This window comes from Nansenia antarctica (assembly GCF_963989245.1).
Source record: "Nansenia antarctica genome assembly, chromosome: 1".
Lineage (NCBI taxonomy): Eukaryota > Metazoa > Chordata > Actinopteri > Argentiniformes > Microstomatidae > Nansenia > Nansenia antarctica.
Genome location: NC_137674.1, coordinates 40,195,500 through 40,205,499, shown reverse-complemented (window position 1 = coordinate 40,205,499; position 10,000 = coordinate 40,195,500). Strand labels below are relative to the sequence as shown.

At 45.1% G+C, this 10,000-nt stretch overlaps 1 protein-coding gene across 2 annotated transcripts in view; it reads right to left on the bottom strand.

Moving 5' to 3' along the window:
- The window catches only part of foxn3 (forkhead box N3), an 82,689-nt gene that overhangs the window by 54,541 nt on the left and 18,148 nt on the right, over nt 1-10,000 (bottom strand). Inside the window, exon 1 of one of the 2 annotated variants that reach the window (XM_080533105.1) lies at nt 1,331-1,532. The exons of the other annotated variant lie outside the window; for it this stretch is intronic. The gene's annotated coding sequence lies outside the window, so the exon portion shown is untranslated. Of the gene's footprint in view, nt 1-1,330; nt 1,533-10,000 lie in introns of those variants that run through there. 2 annotated transcript variants of the gene reach the window in all.

Below are 10,000 nucleotides of genomic sequence, written 5' to 3'. Positions count from 1 at the left end.
CGTGCATGATATTCAACTTCCTCTATATTAAACTCTATATTCCAGGTAAAGCATGCCAACTGACTGGGCAAGTGTGGACTCTCAGTAACAGTTAAAGACTTGTTTTAAGAAAGCTGATCAACAAAACAGCTGGTCACCCTGAGACACCCAGTGTCTGCATGACCGTTACCTCCAGACAGCCAGCCTGCAACCTTCCAAATCCTGCGGCTCCATGATTGATTTACTCACAGCTGTCACTAGGCAGAGCCAAAGTAGTGAGTCTCTCTATCTCTCTTTTCTCTCTCTCCCTCCCTCTCGTTTTTCTTTCTCTCTCCTCTTCTCTCTGTCATTCTCTTCCTAACTGCTCTTGCATTGTGCACATTGTGCATCTCTCTCTCTCTCTCTCTCTCTCTCTCTCTCTCTCTCTCTCTCTCTCTCTCTCTCTCTCTCTCTCTCTCTCTCCTTTCCCCTCTCTTTCTGTCGGTCTCTACCTTTACCGCCCTCGCTCCTCCCGCCTGCAAATCTAATTAAGGTAGCAATCATGTTTATACGGCTTAATCCAATGTTATCGGAGGCTTTGCGTCAGTGGGCATAGACATGTAACGGTTTTACACACAACAGTAAACACGCAGAGAATCGAGTGTTTTGATCATCACCGGGGTTTAACCAAATGAGCACAAACTATTCACAGAATACTCATAACATAATACATACAATATTTATTTCTGAATTATTTCTCATAGAAATGTATTGCACTACTAATATACACAGTTCAGCTAGACCAAGGGTCTGCCTGCTGCACACCTTTTGGGTCTCTTATTGGTACTTCTTTGTCATGTAGAAAGTATAGACATTTTAGAAAGACAAGACAGCCAAACACATAGCCATGAACCTAACTGATGTTTCACAACGGTCCATGTATTGGTTAGTGTAAACTTTTGGCATGTACACACTAAAGTAGCCTAGGCTATAGACGTGTGCGCCTCTGTCGATAGGTTAGCCTGAAGTGCAATGTGGGTGGAAAGACAAGAAAATAAAAGTTAGGGGGAACAAATGATGACAATTATGAGAGAGAAATCAGGTGCGAGGATATTCGGTTTCCTGTGCCCTTTTATGAAACGCATTTTAAGTTAACTGTATTTGTGCCTATCATCACCGCATTTTTGACACGGGCGAACTACAACTAACGGGAAGATTCAATTGAGCAATGGAATATGTGCGCTCGCTCGAACGGGTTTTGGGCGATGCTTACTATCAGAAAAAACGGCATTGTTGTTGGTCACATTTAACAACTAAAGAATGTCAGGTTCCGATCAGACTGTTCCGAGTAGGAAAATCAAAGGACTCTTACCTAGTGCTCTACGAATCAGGGGAAACAGACAGCGCACGTCTTTGGAACCGATACTCCTGCGTAAATTCGTTTAAACCCCTCCATTTCTCAGCGACTAATTCAGAGTGATTTTACAAGTAGAAAGCCGGTGGTAAATGAATGTTGTCCGATCAGAAATTCTAATCCTTAACGCAACGTCAATATTCTCCCGTTAATTCCACTCTGCCCGTCCCCAACAAACGACTGGGTGCGAGGCAGTGTGCAGCGTTCCCTCTGTGCAAGCAGGAGGAGAGACGAGCGAAGGGAACGACTCCGGCGCCCGTCAGCAAACGAGAAGTGCACACATGACCGCGAGGCCAAGCTGGGGGGCTGCGCACACACACACACACACACACACACACACACACACACACACACACACACACACACACACACACACACACACACGCACACACGCACACACACACACGCACGCTGGAGGGCGCACATACATTATACTGACGGGCGCACTCAAAAAGTAAAGAACGGAAGGTAATGAAGCGGTCAGGGGCTGTTTTAGGGCCCAAACCAGCTGTCCACAGAAATCAACATTTGTTTTAGAGAGACGATGACGACTGCGAGCGGTCCCGTGTCAGTTCCAAACTTACATCGCTTTTGCTAAATATCTTAATAATAACGTATAAAGATATAGGAACAATACTATTTAGCACTGGTTTCAATTCAACATGAAATAACCTTAGAATTGGGAAAACAGCATAAACTAGGCCTACAGAGAACCATTATTCCTGTTCATCAAAAATAAGATAAGCAATCAGATCAGCAATCAGGTTCCTGTTCATTCAGACCAGCAGAATACATGTGACATGGGACATAGAAGAGAACATGTCAGAGTGGGACGTCGGAAGAACATTACTGATCAACTACAATCCTGATCTGATTCAAAGGGCTTGCTGATGTCCTGTAACTGTGGTGACTCCATACAGCCATTCAACCCACAGACAAGCGACACACACATCCCTGAAGAATCACCATTCCTTTCTTACCATGATAGGGGTATAGTCATTTTAAGTAGTAGTAGTTCATGTTCATACACAAGTAACAATAGTAGGTCAGTATTACCAGTTTTGGACCCTGTATGCCAGGGGTGTGCGTTTTAATACCTGATTTGAAAGGTGCAATCTGTAGAATTTGATTTCCTCAAAAAGATTTCAGAGGGAATATACCATTTCTGAGAGAATATTAAATGTTCATGTTGTTGCATACGGGGACAGAGAACATGTTGACGGTGCCCCTACTGATACACTTCTGCTATGCTCTCTGGCACCGGCTGTATCGCAACCATGGATCGTTTTAGAGCAACATCAAAAGGGCAACACTAAGAAGAAAAGCAAACAGTAGAGTCCATGACCTCTCTTTCTCTTGCCCCTATTCTCAGAGACTAATTCGGTCCCTTTGAGTACGAGATGAACCGACTCTATACCAGCCCAGGGCCCCCTGAGGCAATACAAAGGACCAATCGTATCGTTGAATAGGGCCCAGCCTACCCCTTCTTGTTATAAGGCAACCAACTGCCAAACTGTCACCTCACCATGGGCTCCAATGGGATGGCCTGTTCTATAACCACCAAGGGGGCTTGTTAGAAGCATGACGGAGGCCCCATAAAGTGTCTATTCAAGGCAGTAAGTAAATAAATACTCCACTTGGCTATTGATGCTACTTCAGAAAGCGATTTAGTGTAGGCTGTTGTTGTTGTGTCTTGTTCATGTTTTTCTCTTTGTCTGAGGATTGGAATGGAGTGTTTCGTTATTCTTTTATGTTTATAATGCTTAAGGGGTCATAGTAAATGATGTATATTTGAACAATACTTTATTTTATAAATCCTAAAGTCAAATCAATCTATCAATCAATGTGAGTTTCAGGCAACACACTACATACAGGGTGATCAAAGGCATGAGTGAAGTCTGATCGAGTGAGTCTGATAGAAGAGTGACCATTTTTATTTGACGGTTTATGTATTCAAGCAGTATCAGCTGTGAAATTACACACCAAGCGCCTGGTACCTTTCAGTTTCAATTTTGACAGTCATAAATATTTAGGACAACAAAACACCTACTGTAGCCAAACAATGTTGGGTGTCAACACATGTACAAGAGGCACTTTGTTAACAACCGACGAGTACACTGGTATGGTCGTTTCTGGGACAAAGGCCACTCTAACGACCCCACTGACACACAGACACACAGACACACAGACACACACACACACACACACACACACACACACACACACACGCACGCACGCACGCACACACACACACACACACACACACACACACACACACACACACACCTACACACACACACTTTAGTCTGAAGTTGTTTGTTTTTCCCTGGGTAGAGAGAGAGAACTACTGTTTGACCCATTGACATGTGAAAAAACCTCACTGGTCCTTAAGATCGACAATTTCAAACAGCATCAAATTTCTCACAGCACAGGCTTCCAGAGGTTCCTATTGACATGCACCAAAAATACCAGATACAGCAGATGAAAATGTGCCTTCTAGCAGAATGTACAGAAAAGTTGATTAATGTGAAATAAAGTCTGACAAAAACGTCCCTACCTGCACATGGACTCTCTCTTTCCTTGTTAACACAAACACACACTGCTTTCTAAAGCTGTAAGTTTAGAGTTTGAATGTGGAAATCGCAAACAAGCTCTTCACAACCCAGCGGGACAACGCCAGAGCCTAGCACCGTGATGGTGAGTAGGGAGAGAAACAGACACGAAATGCGTCAAACCCCCAACAAGCCTTGACTCATCTGCCCCGTGTTTACCTGCGAGAGGAAGGTGGGGCCAGAGTGTGTGTGTGTGTGTGCGTGCGTGTGTGTGTGTGTGTGTGTATGTGTGTTTTACTTGCGGTAACACCGTGAGTGAAAAGGTGTCACATGTCCCAGTAACCTGTCTGACAAGTGCTGACCCCTCTGCTTCTCTGATTGGCTACACACACACACACACACACACACACACACACACACACACACACACACACACACTTGCAGTAAACACAGCCAATGGTGATGTCACAGATTTACATGGTCAAAACAAGCAGAGAGAGGAGGGTTTCCACCTCTCTATATCCCAGGAGAACAGAGTTGGCCCTCAACACCTAATCTGTATACAGGCAGTTTGTTTGTTCTGAATCCAAGGGAGCCACCTTTGCCTAAACAACAACAACAACAACAAAACATTTACCGTTGTTTATCCTTACAAAGAGATGGTGGTGTGTGTTGTGACAGGAGGGATGGTCAAAGGTTATTCTCTCTTGGCAGCTGAAGTAGGAAACAGAGGTACAGTACAGCTGCCTGTCAAAGCAGTCTCCTTATCTAAGCTCGGCGGAGAGATATGGGATATGGCTCAAAGCATTAACCCCTGTCAGCACACACACACACACACAAACAAACGCACACACACACACACACACACACACACACACACACACACTCTTTCTCTTACTTAGACGTATAGCCAGACACTAAAACCAAGTGCCACACAAACAGTCTTTATTTTATACACACATAGAGAGAGAGAGAGAGAGAGAGAGAGAGAGAGAGAGAGAGAGAGAGAGAGAGAGAGAGAGAGAGAGAGAGATGATGCACCAAAGCAGCCGGTGTGTAAATCGAGTTGGGAGGGAGTGCATGTTTTGTGGGGAAGGATGGAGAGGGGGAGCAGATCAGAGATTACGGGTAAATATTTAAATCCAGTAGCAAAACAGCAGTGATCAGTAATTCATGGCCTTTGTTAGGGAGGGACTGGGGGTTGTGGGCCTTTCTCAGTTGTTCGAAACCTGATTCCTAACATCGTCTCCTCTTTCCTCCACACACATCCTCCACAAAACACGTTGAAGGTATCTAGGTTCCTCTCCTTAGGGTTTTTTGTGAAGAAGCTTATGGAGGATGGAGGAATTGAGTTTCTACTCTGCACTTTCTGTTTATATATATATATATGGAATGGAATGGACTTTATTTGTCATTGCTACAGTACAGGTACCAAACAACGAAATTTAGGAGATATATACACACAGATATATCTTTTATTTTATATATATATATACACACACATTGTGTGTGCTTTGACATGACTCCACATGACTCCCATATGGGGAGGATGGTGGAGTCATGTCAAAGCAGTCTCCTTATCTAAGCTTGGCGGAGAGATATGGGATGTGGCTCAAAGCATTAACCTCTGTCAGCACACACACAGGACGGGCTCATTAAAATGCATGGAATGGAATGGGGAATGTTGGAATGCCGTCTGGCGGGCATGCCGCAAAACCTAATTTTGTAATTTTGAACCATGTTTTCTGTCCATCCTGTTTTTGGTGCTAACTATGTTGGTTTGTACCTTGCAGTGAAAGCCTCTGTAGTTTGCTCACTTCCTCTCCTCTGTCCTCCACTCGCATCCTACTCCAAAAAATACAAAATAAAAGCCTATGGGAGGACAATATCTAGGGCCTGTGTGTGCTTTCATTGTGTGTGGGGCAACCAAAGGTTTAACCATTACCAGGGATCGAACCAGGGACATAGATATAGATTATAGATTATAGATAGATAGATATATACTCACACACACAAATAAACACACATACACACACAGACACACCTGCACACGCACACGCACGCACACACACACGCGCACGCACGCACACACACCCACACACACACACACACACACACACACAGTCACCCACAGTAGCATATGCCTCAACATTACACCCACCCAAGCTCCGCTCAGAGACTTCACTGCTCGATCTGACCCTTCACGCAACTGCCTATAATTGCCTGGAAACATCTAGCCTGGGGGCCTATGCATCATTCTGATTCATCAACAATATTGCCTTAATCACAGCTTAAAACGCTGACTCTATCTCCCCTTCCTCTTCTCTCTCACTCTATCTCCCCTTCCTCTTTCTATCTCTCTTGAGTAATAGTTTCCAGGACTTTCTAATTCAGGGTTAGCTAGCGCACGCACAGGTGGGTTATTACTGCTTTGTGAAGGATCTCGCTGAGCAGTTGTTTGGAGGATGGCGGTCGCATAAACTGTTCTCTCTGTACAGACGGAGCTGGCCGCTTGTGAAGACACACACACACACACACACACACACACACACACACACACAAACTCCTCCCACATATTGTGATACAGATTTTCCTATAGTATGGGGTCATTGTTGGAAATGTGTTAGGGTTAGGGTTAATAAGGGGTTAGGGTGAATACATTAACATGGTGAAATATGAATAGAATCCTTTTCTTATTGCAGGTTTGGTGTTCTGCTCTGAGAGAAAATCAACAGTGTGTGTGTGTGTGTGTGTGTGTGTGTGTGTGTGTGTGTGTGTGTGTGTACCATCCGTTGCCAGCTGAGGGAGTCACCTCTAGCCTTACGGTGTGTACTGCCAAGGCTGTACACACAGTAACATGACACCCTGTAACCTCCCCCTGGGTTCTCCTCACAGGACTGTCCACCCCACCACTAAACTGGGACAGTGTCCTCCCCAGTACCCCCCCCCCCCCTCCCCCTAAGGTCAGAGTGCTCAGTTGGGAGAGCCAACAGTTGGGAGAGAGTTAGAAGCGTTGGAAATCTAAAGGTCCTTGGTTCGATACCTGGTTTTGGCAGCCCTCCATTATTGGTGCACAATGTAACCTGTTCATTATAGCTGTGTTGTGTTATATTGACTGTTGTCATATTGCTCTACTTATGTCAGTGAATGTTTCACCAACTTGGCAATAATGTCTTGTATCTTGTTTTCTTGTCATCCCCACACACCCCACACTCACACATCATTACCACAACCCCCAGTCCCTCCCTAACACAGGCCATGAATTACTGATCACTGCTGTTTTGCTACTGGATATAAATCTTTACCCTTAATCTCTGATCTGCTCCCCCTCTACATCCTTCCCCTAAAACATGTACCGGCTCCTGTGTCGATTTACACCCCGGCTGTGTGTGTGTGTGTGTGTGTGTGTGTGTATATATGTTTGTGCATGAGGGACGTGTCCCTCTCTAACATGCTCTATTGGCATGAAAGGAAAAATCTAATGTTGCGAGAGACATGCAGTGTGCAATCAACAGTACCGTACTTGATATCAGTAATTTTTTAAACAAAAAATAGGCTTTAAAAGATGGCTACAGAAAATACTTAATAATAATGTTTTTCATCTCTCTGCAACGTCACCACTGTCACCAGGCAGTCCCTCTCTTTCTGCAACTGTGTCACCACAGTTACTTCGGAACACTGAGGCGTCGGTTGCCAGGGCAACGGGGAGAGGGGAGGCGGGGGGGGGGGGGGGGGGGGGCAGCTAGGCTGCGAGTGACAAGCCATGTTAATTCCTTCACCCATGAACCGCGGGACCACAGGCATTCGTCTTTATCCCAGACACACCAGTGCACACACACACACACACACACACCACGTTTTCGAACTCTGTCTGTCTACCACTGTAACTGCATTAACCATATACTTGTATAGTATATTACTCCCTCCCCATCTGTCGAATGAATACATTCTGTTAAATAATTTTCTCTCTCATTCTGTTTCTGGCGCTCTCTTTCGTGCTCCATCTCTCACACTCCCTAGCTATATTGGAAATGAATGGTACAGAGAGGTATAACTGCAACACACCACAGATTAATCTCTTTGATAGATTTCTCTGAGGTATCGCCTCACATTTGCTTTATTCGCCTGATAGATTAGCTAATGCATTTGAATCACTTCTCCCCTGCTTTGCACCTCTCTCTCTCTCTCTCTCCTTTTCTCTTGCGCTCTCTCTCTTTCCCTCCCTTTCTGTCATTATTAGACACTCTTTCTCTCCTGCTGGCTCTTTCACCCTCTCCCTCCTTCTCTCTGTCCCCTCCATCACTCTATCTTGCTCGTACTCCCTAACACTCACTCATGAGGTCAGTGTTGACATCCCCCCTCCCCATTCCCCCCCTAACTTACATAAAGCTAACACTTGGCTTCAAGTCCCCTCTCATGTTCTACAAGCATCCAGCCTCAGCAGCAGCTCCCTACAGCCAGCATAGCACTGGATATACGCCCAATAACATGGGTCTGCTCATGTAGTCTATACACCATAGGGAAAAGAGGAGTTGTGTACTGTAGTACAGACCATAAAAAAAAGGTTCAAAAAGGGTTCTTCGGCTGTCCCTGTGGGAGAACCCTTTGCATAAGGGTTGAATGACAGCTTGCTTCTCCAGGTGCCCAGGACCAAGCTGCGCTCCATGGGGGATCGAGCCTTCTGCTCGACCACCCCTGCTACGGGCCACCTGAGGGCACCACAAACTCTAGCCTGTTTTATAAAACTGGCTAAAACCATCCTCTTCAGGGAGGCCTTCCATTGGTTTAAGCTGTGTTTCTTGTTATCCCTGTCCTTTGTAGCGTCAGCGGTGTACATGGTCTTGGTCTTTGGTCTTTATCTTTATTGTCATTGATATAGTACAGGTACCAAACAACAACATTTGTGAGGGGGGGCTCCCCTGGTGCTAGGAAAGAAAAAAAAAGGAAAACAAAAAGGGGAAAGGAGCTGGTTTACATAAATAAAGGCTATGTACACTATCCACTATACTATACTATACAAATATATATATGCTATGATATACCTATTCTAACATTTCCTATTCTCTGAACCTTATGTACCCTAGGGTTGTCATATTGCACATAGTGTTATTGCACATTCATTTAAAGTGTCGCAGTTTGCAGGTTTGAAATGTACACATTTGTGTTTCAGTATTACACTTGATTTCAATCTAGTAGCTGCCATCAATTTGTCTAGATTGTCCAGGGCCTAGAACCTAGGTCTTTGCTGTGTTCAGGGCCTGAATGGCCCTGGGGTAGAAGCTGAGCTTCAGTCTGTTTGTCCTTACGAACATGGTCCTGAACCGCCTGTTCGAGGGCAGCCGAGCAAAGTGTTCGTACCCAGGGTGGGATGGGTCTCTGGAGATCTTGGAGGCCTTCCTGAGGCAGCGTGTGAGTCTCACGACTCTCTGTAGCGCATTCCTCTCTGCGGCTGTGCAGCTGGAGAACCAGATGCAGATGCAGTAGGTGAGGATGCTCTCCACTGCGCAGCGGTAGAAGGCCACCAGCATCTCCTGTCCGATGTGGTCTTTCCTGAGGACTCTCAGGAAGAAGAGCCGCTGTTGTGCCTTCTTGATGATGGCTGCTGTGTTGTTCTTCCAGGACAGGTCATCCTGTATGTGCACCCCCAGGAATCGGAGGGTCCCACCTGAGAACACCACCGCTAGTGTGCCCTTGAGTAAGGCATTTAGCCCTAAATTACTCGAAGGAGAATGTCCCTGTAATCACTAATTGTAAGTCGCTTTGGATAAAATCGTCTGCTAAATGGTTAAAATGTAAAATGAGACAAAAACTACGGCTACAGTACAAACTCAGTGTAAAACAAAACACAAAAGATACATTGTTTGGTTGAAGATAATAACTGCGTTTGTTAGGTTGAGGGTGACACTTTTGTGTGTCTGTGTGTGCAAATGTGTTGGATTTCCTCAAATGGAAAGCATGAGGATTATAGATAGTAGGAAGTCACTGTAAAACAACTTCTCACTCAGTCACAAACACTCCCTCTGGTGTGACCGTCATAAGTCTGTGTCTTTTTTGTGATATTGTGTTAGCCCTAGCG